At 34.2% G+C, this 12527-nt stretch overlaps 1 pseudogene across 1 annotated transcript in view; it reads left to right on the plus strand.

The window, feature by feature from the left end:
* The window catches only part of LOC307194411 (S-phase kinase-associated protein 1-like), a 32467-nt pseudogene extending 20231 nt beyond the window's left edge, over positions 1-12236 (plus strand). Inside the window, exon 2 of the transcript in view lies at positions 11757-12236. The product of the transcript in view is annotated as an S-phase kinase-associated protein 1-like (transcript). The remainder of the gene's footprint in view (positions 1-11756) is intronic.
* The last annotated feature ends 291 nt before the right edge of the window (positions 12237-12527 follow it).

Below are 12527 nucleotides of genomic sequence, written 5' to 3' on the forward strand. Positions count from 1 at the left end.
AACTAGAAATCGATTACAGGAAGAAAAGTGGGAAAAGCACAAACATGAACACTGAAAAATATGCTACTAAGAAACCAACAGGTCAATGAAGAAATCAAAAAGGAAATCAGAAAACACATCCAGACAAACAAACAAAACCCCACAACTTTCCAAAATCTTTGGGATGCAACGAAAGCATCTAATAAACTTCTAATAAGGAAGTTTATAGCAATACAGGCCTAACTCAAGAAACAAGAAAAATCTCAAATAAACAATCTAACCTACCATCTACAGGAATTAGAAAAAGAAGAGCAAACAAGTTCAAAGTCAACAGAAGGCAGGAAATAATAAAGATTAGAGAGGAAATAAACAGTGATTAAAAATGAATAGGAAAAATACAGTGAAAATAAGAGCTGTTTTTTTAAGATAAACAAAATTGATAAACATTTAGCCAGGTTCATCAAGAAAAGGAGAGAGGACCCAAATAAACAAAATGAGAAATGAAAGAGGAGAAATAACAACCAGTATCACAGAGATTTTTAAAAATCATAAGAGAATATTACAGTTACGTGCCAACAAATTAGACAACCTAGGAGACAAGGACAAATTTCTATAAATGTACAACCTTTCAAGACTGAATCAGGATGGTGAAAATGAACTTCTAATTTAAAAAAACTCCCAGCAAACAAAAGTCCAGGACTGAATGGCTTCACAGAGGAATTCTACAAAACATATAAATAAGAGCTTTCCTTCTCAAACTATTCAAAAAAATTGAAGAAGATGGAAAATTCCCAAATTCATTCTATGAGGCCACCATTACCCAGATACCAAAAAGAAATAAAGATGCTACAAAAAAAAGAAAATTACTGGCCAATATCTCTGATGAATACAGATGAAAAATTTTTCTCAATAAAATATTAGCAATCTGAATTGAACAATATATAAAAAGGATAATACAGCATGAACAAGCAGGATTTATCCCAGGGATGTAAAGATGGCTCAATATCCACAAATCCATCGATGTGATATGCCACATTAATAAACTGAAGCATAAAAATCATATGATCCTCTCAATGGATATGGAAAAAGCATTTGACAAAATTCAACATCTATTCATGATAAAAACTCTCACCAAAGTTGGTATAGAGGGAACACATATCTCAATATAATAAAGGCCATGTATGAGAAACCCACAGCTAACATCATACTCAATGGTGAAAAGCTGAAAGCCCTTCCTCTAAAATCAGAAACAAGACAAGGATTCCTAATCTTGAAGTTTCTATTTAACATAATAATGGAAGTCCTAGCCACAGCAATCAGACAAGAAAAAAAAAAGTCATCCAAATTGGAATGGAAGAAGTAAAACTGCCACTATTTGTAGATGACATGATAATATGTATAGAAAGCTCAAAAGTTTCCACCAAAACATTGTTAGGACTAATAAATGGATTCAGTTAATTTGCAGGATTAAAGATTAATATACATAAATCTATTGCTTTTCTATACACTAATAATGAACTATCAGAAAGAGAAAGCAAGAACACTACCCTGTTTAAAATCACATCAAGAAAGGTAAAATATCTAGAAATAAACTTAACCAAGGAAGTGAAAAACCTATACTCTGACAACTATAAAACATTGATAAAGGAAATTGAAGAGGATACAAAGAAATGAAAAGATATCCCATACCCTTGAATTGGAAGAATTAATATTGTTAAAATAGCCATATTACCCAAAGCAACCTACAGATTTAATGCAACCCTTCCCTATCAAAATACTCATGACATTTTTTACAGAACTAGAACAAATAATCCTAAAATTTTTATGGAACCACAAAAGACCCCAAATAGCCAAAGTAATCTTGAGAAAAAAGAATAAAGCTGAGGTATCATGCTCCCTGACTTCAGGCTATACTACAAAGCTGCTGTAATCCAAACAACATGGTATTGGCACAAAAACAGACACAAAGATCAATGGAACAGAAATAAACCTCCACATTTGTGGCCAATTAATCTACAACAAAGGAGGTAAGCATATACAATGGAGAAAAGACAGTCTCTTCAATTATTGGTGCTGGGAAAACTGGACAGCAACATGTAAAAGAATGAGAATAGAACATTTTCTCACACCATAAACAAAAAAAACTCAAAATGGATTAAAGACCTAAATGTGAGCCCTGAAAACATAAAACCCCTAGAAGAGAACACAGGCAGAACACTCTTTGACAAAATTGTAGCAATATTTTTTGTGTCTGTCCCCTAAGGCAAAAGAAACAAAAGCAAAAATAAACAAATAGCACCTAATTAAACTTAAAAGCTTTTGCACAACAAAAGAAACCATCAACAAGATGAAAGACAACCTACTGAATGGGAGAAAATATTTGCAAATTATATAACTGATAAGGGGTTAATATCCAAAATATATAAATAGCTCATACAACTCAACATCCAAAAAAAACTCAATTAAAAAATGGGGAGAAGACCTGATAGATATTTTTCCAAAGAAAATATACAGATGGTCAATAGGCACATGAAAAGATGCTCAACATCGCTAATCACCAGAGAAATGCAAATCAAAACCAATGAGAGATCACCTCATACCTCTCAGAATGGCTATCATCTAAAATATGAGAAAAAACACGTAGGCCAGGATGTGGAGAAAAGGGAACCCTCATACACTGTTGGTTGGAATGTAAATTGGTGTAGCCACTATGGAAATCAGTATGGAGGTTCCTAAAAATATCAAAAATAGACCTACCATGTGATCCAGTAATTTCACTCCTGTGTATTTATCCAAAGAAAATGAAAACAGTAATCCAAAAAGATATATGCTCCTCATGTTCACTGCAACATCATTTACAATAGCCAAGATTTGGAAGCAACTTAAGTGCACATCAGTAGAAGAATGGATAAAGAAGTTGTATATATATAATGAAATATTACTCAGTCATAAAATCTTGGATGGACCTGAGGGTATTATGCTTAGTGAAATAAGTCAGACAGAGAAAGACAAATAGTCTGTCATAACTTATATGTAGAATATTACAAAATAAAACAAATGTATATAAAAAAACAGAAACAGACTCAGAGATATAGAGAAAAAAGGCTGGGTGCCAGTGGGGACAGGGAAGGGGTGGAAAGGCAAGATAGGGGTTGATGATTAAGAGGTACAAACTACTATGTATAAAATAAATAAGCAACAGGAAATATAGTACAGCACAGGGAATATAGTGATTATTTTGTAATACCTTTAAAAGGAGTATAATCTATTAAAATATTGAATCAGTTTGTTGTATACCTGAAAATAATATAACATGTAAATAAATTATACTTCCATAATTAATTAACTAATTAGTTAGTTAAATATCTGGGAAGTGAGGAAAGTTTTTTAAAAATTCTATTGTCCTATTATTTACAAATTATATTGCAAATGTCGGCTTAATTGTCTGTTTCCACTGCTGGGCAGTAAGTTGAGGTTAGGATTGATGTATTTGTCATCTATTGATATGTAATATCTTATGCAAGGCTTGGCACAGAATACGTATTCAGTAAAATTTAAGTTCTGAATAGGTGAAATGGTGTAGATATAATATATATGTATTTTGAAATAAATATATCCTCTGCAATGTGCTTTATGTAGGATCTCCCACTTTCTTTTCTCTTCCTGCCTATTCATTATATAAAGATATATGAAATGTTCAAAATGTCAAGCCAGGCCTTGGCAAAATCAATGAGTCCTTTTTTATTTCATAGTAGGATCATTTTTACTCAGCCACTCATCTGACTTACCTCCTTTACCAACATTATTTTCCAATTTTAAAGTATGATTAGCATTATTTTCAGGATATTAATTTGCTAGAAGTATCCTTTGGTCATTGTTCCCCACATCTTTTTCCCAGTTTTTATTGGACCTTCAGCTTGGCCCTTCTATATCCTTCCCTGACTCCCAGGCCCTTTTTTTCTTTGCCTGTTCTGTCTCCCAGGATGCACTGAATGTTGTAAAATTCTCTAGAGGGGAAAAGCACAAGTTTAATCCTAGTCTTTCAAACTTAAAGGAGTGTCTCTTCCTTACACTAAAACCACCTAAATCTTTTAGAGAATATAAGCAAAACACAGTGGAATAAAGGCAGTCACTCATTATGAACAAAAAAACCGAACCAATGTAAGAAAGGACCTCATAGGTAGATGTGTATGAGATAGCACAGAGACTAAAACACAGACCCTGAATCCAACCAAATCTAGGTTGAAATTCTAGATCTACCACTTTCCGTCTGAATTACTTCAATTTCATCATTCATAAATTTGATATAAATATTATACCTATATAGGGACTTCCCTGGTGGCCCAGTGGTTAATAATCTGCCTGCCAATGCAGGGGACATGAGTTCAATCCCTGGTCCAGGAAGATCCCACATGCTGTGAAGCAACTAAGCCCAAGAGCCACAACTACTGAGGCTGTGCTCAAGAGTCCATGAGCCACAACTATTGAGCCCACGCTCTGCAACTACTGAAGCCCACTTGTTTAGAGCCCATGTTCCACAACAAGAGAAGCCATCACAATGAGAAGCCTGTGCACTGCAATGAAGAGTAACCCCTGCTCATCACAACTAGAGAAAACCAACATGCAGGAACAAAGACCCAATGCAGCCAAAAATAAATTTTAAATTTCAAAAAAATTATACCTATATCATAAAGTTGTTTTACCTGCCAATTTTCTAGTACCATGGCCTTGGATACCTGTCAAGTAAAACATTTCAGCAAGTTTTTTCCAATTCTAAAATATCCTGTGGTTTTTTTGCCTCACATGTTTCTCTATTTCTTCTCTTGGTTGCTTCCTTAGATTTATAAGAGAGAAGGAGCTAAGTATTGCTGTTTATGACCAGCATTTTAGGTTTGCCATTGATTGACCTTTCTTGCCTCCTAAGTTCCACATCCTCACAGGCACATACACAAAAACTAACTATAGCCCTCCAAAAACTCTCAAAGCAGCTAAACTGCTTTCTTTTGGATAGAGATGTTCCTAGACAGAAGATTAGATTGAATATTGTCTTCACTATATCAGAAACAGTTGTTTCTAGTCTTCCAGGTGATAAAGCATCAGAGAAGGTAACTGAAATTTTACTCAGCAATGTTTTAAAACTCACTAGAAAATTGTGATTACTTATATGTTATTCCACTTAAAATATGGAGATTTTTAAAGGAGAATTCAAAGGGAAATCAAACAATATAAACATAATATCTAAAACCTTTTTAAAAATTAGAATGAATGAAAAACTATACACCAAGAAACTGGACAACCTAGATGAAATGGAAAAATTCTGAGTCACATACAACTTACTGACTGAAGAAATTCAGAAATTTCTTACTGAATCAGGAAGAAATAAAAAATCTGAAGAGACTTATTACTAATAAGGAGATTGAATCAGTAATCAAAAATCTACCAGCAAAGAAAATCCCAGGACCAGATGGCTTCACTGGTAATTTTATCAAACATTTAAAGAAGAAATAACACCAATTCTTCTCAAGCTGTTAAAAAAAATCAAAGAGGAGGAAACATTCCCAACTTGATTTTATGAAGCCAGCGTTTTTCTGATACCATAACCAGAAAAGGATATTACTAGTAAAGGAAACTACTAGCCATTACCCCTGATGAATATAAATGTAAAAAATTCTCAGTAAAATACTAGCAAAACAAATTCAGCAGCACAGTAAAAGGGCCATACACCATGATCAACTGTGATTTATCCCTGAGATGTAAGGCTGGTCCAACACACACAAATGAATCAATGTGATACATCACATTAGTGGAATGAAAGAAAAGAACCATATTATCATCTAAATAGAAGTAGAAAAAGCATCTGACAACATCCATTCATGATAAAAACTGTTAACAAATTAGGCATAGAAAGAGCATTCCTCAATATAATAAAGGCCATATATGATAAGCCCATAGCTAACATCATACCCAATGATGAAAGGTTGAAAACTTTTCCTCTAAGATCAGAAAAAAGACAAACGTGCCCACTTTCACCACTCCTATTGAACATAGTAGTAGAAGTCCTAGGTAGGGCAATCAGGCAATGAAAAGAAATTTAAAGAATCAGAATTGGAAAAGAAGAAGTAAAATTGTCTCTATTTGCTGATAAAGATTTTATAGAGAGAAAATACTAAAAACTCAAGCAAAGAACTGTTAGATTTAATCAATGAATTCATTAAAGTTGCAGGATGCAAAATTAACATACAGAAAAACAGTAGCATTTTTATACATAAACAAAGAATTTTCAGAAAAAGACTAAAAGAAATTGATCCCATATACAATTGCATAAAAAATAATAAAAACTTAGTAATAAATTTAACTAAGGAGGTGAAAGAGGTCTACTCTGAAAGCTAAAAAACATTGATGAAAGAAATTGAATAAGACATAAATAAATGGAAAGGATCCTGTGTTCATGAATCAGAAGAATTAATATTGTTAAAACAGTAATACTACCAAAGGCCAACACTAGCCTGGGAACCTGTCCTCATGCACCAGTGGGTGGACACCAGGCTATGGACCACCTGAGCCCTAAGCTGGCCCACCAACAGGTGGACAACAGACTAGAGATACCTTGATACCCACAGCCAGCAGCCCAAAGATCTAACACCAACCACCAGTGGTTCAGCACTAGCCTTTGAAACAGACCCTGCCCACCAACAGGCAAACACCAGTTCTAGGATTCTAGGACTTCAGCCAGTTCCCCTGGCATGCTGACCCACCTACAAGGAGCCAGCAGCCCCTGAATAAAGCAGGACCTGGCAACCAAATGGGCCAGGAGCCAGTCACACTCATCAGTGTGCCCACAATAATAGTTGGACCCACCAATACAGAGAGCCCATTCAGCCCACATAGGAGATACCACTAGAGCATATAGCTCTGGTGAACAGAGGGGAGTGTGCTGCTGGAACCTACAGAATGTGTCCTACATAAGGTCACTTCTCCAAGATCAGGAAATGTAACTAACCTACCTAATATATAAAATAAAAATAGATAATCAGGCCAAATGGAGTGACAGAGAAAAAAATTTTTAATGAAGGAAGAAGACAAAACACCAGAAGAAGTACTAAGCCAAATGGAGATAAGCAATTTGTCCAAAAATAGTTAAAGCTAATGATCAAAAAGATGCTGAATAAACTCAGGAGAAGATTGAACGAACAGGGTGAGAACATTAACAGAGAGTTAGAAAATATTAAGAAGAACAAAACAGAGATGAAGAATACAATAACTCAAAAAATACACTAGAAGGAATCAACAATTGATTAGATAATACAAAGAAATGGATAAGTGAACTGGAAGACAGAGTAGTAGAAATCACTCAAGTTGATCAGAAGAAAGAAAGTTTTAAAAACATGAGGACAGTTTCAAAGACCTCTAGGACAAAATTAAATGTACTAACATTCTCATTATAGGGGTCTCCAAATGAGAAAAGAGAGAAAGGGGTTGATAACATATTTGTAGACTTAATAGTTGGAAATCTCTTTAACCTGAGAAAGGAAGCAGTTATCTAGGTGAAGGGAGCACAGAGAGCCACAAAGAGTATCAACCCAAAGAAGACAAATCAAGATGCATTGAATTAAAATGGCAAAAGTTAAGGACAAAGAGAGAATATTAAAAGCAGCAAGGGAAAAAGCAACAAGTTACATACAAGGGAACTCCTGTAAGACAATCAGCTGAATATTCAGTAGAAACACTGCAGGCCAAAAGGGAACGGTACAATAATTTTAAAGTAATGAAAGAGAAAAACCTACAACAAATAATACACTACCTGACAAGGATATCACTCAGATTTGAAGGAAATATAAACAGTTTTACAGACAAGCAAAATCTAAAAGAGTTCACTACCATCTAACCATCTCTACAGGAAATCTTAAAGGGACTCTTTTAAGTGGAAAATATCCCAACTAGAAATATGAAAACTTAAAAAGGAAAAATCTCATTGGTGAAGGTAAAGATAGTAGATGAACCACTTACAAAATTAGAAGGAAGATTAAATAACAAATATAGTAAAATAACCTATATCCACAAAAAGTAGTTAGAAGAAACAAAAAAAACAAATAGATGAAAAGCATGATGTCAAAAACATTAAAAGAGGAAGGGGAGTAAAAAATGCAGTGTTGTTAAAATGTGCTTGAACTTAACAGCATCAATGTAAAATACTCATGTATTTACAAATATTGCTTTACATAAATATCATGATAACCATAAACCAAAAATCTCAAATAGATACACACAAAAAAAGATAAAGGAATCCAAATGTAAAATTAAACATGGTTATCAAATAACAAGGGAAGAGAGAAGAACAAAGAAGAAGAAAGGAACAAAAGATAATTTTTAAAAATTGAAAAACAATTAACAAAATAGCAATAAGTACATACCTATCAATAATTCCTTTAAATGGAAATGGACTAAATGCTCCAATAAAATGATATAGAGTGGCTGAATGGATAATAAAACCAAGACCCATACATATGTTGCCTACAAGATGCTCATTTCAGATCTAAAGACACACTCAGACTGGAAGTGAGAGGATGGAAAAGGTATTTCATGTAAATGGAAACAAATGAAAGCCAGGTTATGTATACTTAGACAAAATAGACTTTAAAACAAAGACTATAATAATGCACCAAACATAGGAACGCTTATTGTATATATGTATTACAGAAAATTTTATTGACGTAAAGGGAGAAATTGACAGTAACATAATAATAGTAGAGGACTTTAACTTCCAACTTACCTCAATGGACAAATCATCCATAGAGAAAATCAATAAAGAATTACTGGCCTTAAATGACACATTAAACCAGATGTAATTAATTGATATATAGAGAGCATCCATAAGCAACAGAGTACACTTTATTTTCAAGTGCATATGGAACATTCTCCAGGATAGATCACATGCTAGGCAACAAAACAAGCCTTGGTAAATTTAATAAAAGTGAAATCATATCAAGCATCTTTTCCAACCACAACACAATGACAGTAGAAATTAACAATAAGAAAAAAAAACTGAAAAAAAGCTGACAAACATGTGGAGACTAAACAATATACTACTAAATAACCAATGTATCACTGAAGAAATCAAAGAGGAAACTAAAAATTACCTAGAGTCAAATGAAAATGAAAACATAACAATCCAAAACCTATGGGAAGCAGTAAAAAGCAGTGCTAAGAAGGGAGTTTGTAGTGATATAAGCATACCTCAGGAAACAAGAAAAATCTCAAATAAACAACCTAACCTTACACCTAAAGCAACTAGAGAAAGAAGAACAAACAAAACCCAAATTTAGTAGAAGTAAAGAAATCATAAAGATCAGAGCACAAATAAATAAAATAAAGACTAAAAACTCAGTAGAAAAGATCAATGAAACTAAAAGTTAATTCTTTGAAAAGATTTTTTTAATGATACCTTTAGCCAGACTCATCAAGAAAAAGGGAGAGGGACCAAATCAATAAAATCAGAAGTGACAAAGGAGAAGGTACAACTGACACCACAGAAATAGAAAGGATCATAAGAGACTACTATGAACTACCATACAACAATAATATGGACAACCTAGAAGAAATGGACAAATTCTTAGAAATGTACACTCTCCCAAGACTGAGCCAGGAAGAAATAGAAAATGTGAACTGACCAATTACCAGTAATGAAACTGAATCAGTAATTTTAAAACTCTGAACAAATAAAAGTCCAGGACCTGATGGCTTCACAGGTGAATTCTATCAAATATTTAGAGAAGAGTTTGCACCTTTCCTGAAATTATTCCAAAAATTGCAGAGGAAGGAATATTTCTGAACTCATTCTATGAGGCCATCATCACCCTGATACCAAAACCAGACAAAGATATCACAGAAAAAGAATATTACAGGCCGATATCACTGATGAATCTAGATGTAAAAATCCTCAACAAAATATTAGCAACCTGAATTCAACAATACAGTAAAAGGATTATACACCACAATCAAGTGGGATTTGTCCCAGGGATGCAAGAATTTTTCAATATCCACAAATTAATGTGATATACCACATTAACAAATTGAAAAAATAAAAACCATATGATCATCTCAATAAATGCAGAAAAAGCTTTTGACAAAATTCAATACAATATATGATTAAAAATCTCCAGAAAGTGGGCATAAAGGGAACCCATCTCAATATAATAAAGGCCATATACAAAAAACCCACAGCAAACATCATTCTCAATGGTGAAAAACTGAAAGCATTTCCTCTAAGATCAGGAACGAGACAAGGATGCTCACTCTTGCCACTTTTATTCAAAATAATATTGAAAGAGCTAGCCACAGCACTCAGCCAAGAAAAAGAAATTTTAAAAATCCAAGTTGGGAAGGAAGAAGTAAAACTTTCACTGTTTGCAGATGACATGATACCTCACATAGAAAATCCTAAAGACACCATCAGAAAACTACTAGAGCTCAGCAACAAAATCTGTGAAGTTGCAGGATACAAACTTAATATACAAATATCTATTGCATTTCTATACACTAACAATGAACTATCAGAAACAGAAATTAAGGAAACAATCTCATCTGCCATCACATCGAAAAGATAATATACCTAGGAATAAACCTACTTAAGGATGTAAAAACCTGTACTCAGAAAACTATAAGACACTGATGAAAGAAATTAAAGACAACACAGATGGAAAGATATATTGTGTTCTTAGATTGGAAGAATTAATATTGCTGAAATGAACATACTACTTAAGACAACCTACACCTTCAATGTAATCCCTATGAAAATACCAAGAGCATTTTTCACAGAACTAGAATAAATAATTCTAAAATTTGTATGGAAATACAAAGACCCCAAGTAGCAAAAACAATCTGGAAAAAGAAGAGCAGAGCAAAAGAAATCATGCTCCCTGACTTCAGGCTACACCCCAAAGCTATGGTTATCAAAGCAGTATGGTACTGGCACAAAAACAGACACATAGATCAATGGAACAGAATAGAGTCCAGAAATAAACCCACGCACTTATGGTCAATTAATCTCTGACAAAGGAGGCAAGAATATACAATGGAGAAAAGACAGTCTCTTCAATAAGTGGTGCTGGGAAAACTAGAAAGCTACTTGTAAAAGAATTATATGAGAACATTTTCTCACAACATACTCAAAAACATTCAAAATGGGTTAAAGACCTAAATGTAAGACTGGAAGCCATAAAACTCCTAGAAGAAAACATAGGCAGAACATTTTTTGATATAAATCATAGCAATATTTTTTGGATATGTCTCCTAAAGCAAAGGAAATAAAAGCAAAAATAAACCAATGGGGGCTTCCCTGGTGGTGCAGTGGTTGAGAGTCTGCCTGCCGATGCAGGGAACACGGGTTCATGCCCCAGTCCGGGAAGATCCCACATGCCACGGAGTGGCTGGGTCTGTGAGCCATGGCCGCTGAACCTGTGCGTCTGGAGCCTGTGCTCCACAATGGGAGAGGCCACAGCAGTGAGAGGCCTGCGTATCACAAAATAAATAAATAAACCAATGGGACCTAATTAAACTTAAAATCTTTTGCACAACAAAGGAAACCACTGACAAAACAAAAGACAATCTACTGAATGGGAGAAAATATTTGCAAATGAAAGACTGATAAAGGGTTAATATCCAAAATGTACAAGGAACTCATACAACTCATCACCAAAAAAAACAAAAACAAAACAAAACCTATTAAAAAATATGCAGGGTGTTGGCCTTGTTCTCCGCTTTTGTTTTTCTTTTTGCAGATGCCACCCTGCTCTCATCAGCCTCTGGCCTGCCATCTCCTTGAGTCCTAACACCACACCTTCAATTAAGTTGCAAAGTTCTGGTGAAGAGATATTTGAAGTTGATGTTGAAATTGCAAAACAATCTGTGACTATTAAGACCATTTTGGAAGACTTGGGAATGGATGATGAAGGAGATGATGATCGAGTCCGCTTGACAAATGTTAATGCAGCAATATTAAAAAAAAGGTCATTCAGTGGTGCACCCACCACAAGGATGATCCTCCTCCTGAAAGTTGACCAAGGAATATTTTTGAGCTTATACTGGTAGCAAACTACTTAGACATCAAAGGTTTGCTTGATGTTACCTGCAAGACTGTTGCCAATATGATCAATATGTTGCCTGAGGAGATTCGAAAGACATTCAATATCAAAAATGATTTTACTGAAGAAGAGGAAGCCCAGGTACGCAAACAGAACTAGTGGTGGGAGGAGAAGTGAAATTTTGTGTTTGATGCTGTAACACTGTAAGGATTGTTCCAAATACTAGTTGAACTGCTTTGTTTATAATTGTTAATATTAGAAAAACAGTCCACAAATGCAGCAGCAAATCAGTTGTATTAGCAGAATGTTGCCCTCATTGCATGTGTAGTTTCAGTACAGATTCCAAACTTATGTCTCAGTTTCTTCTAGTATGACCAAAAGTTCATTTTTCTTTGCTCTGAATAAAATTGAACTGTAGGTTCTCTATAGAAGTGGCATTTTGGGCTTTCCCTCTTTTTGTAAAGCAAT

This window comes from Stenella coeruleoalba (genome assembly GCF_951394435.1).
Source record: "Stenella coeruleoalba genome assembly, chromosome: 11".
Lineage (NCBI taxonomy): Eukaryota > Metazoa > Chordata > Mammalia > Artiodactyla > Delphinidae > Stenella > Stenella coeruleoalba.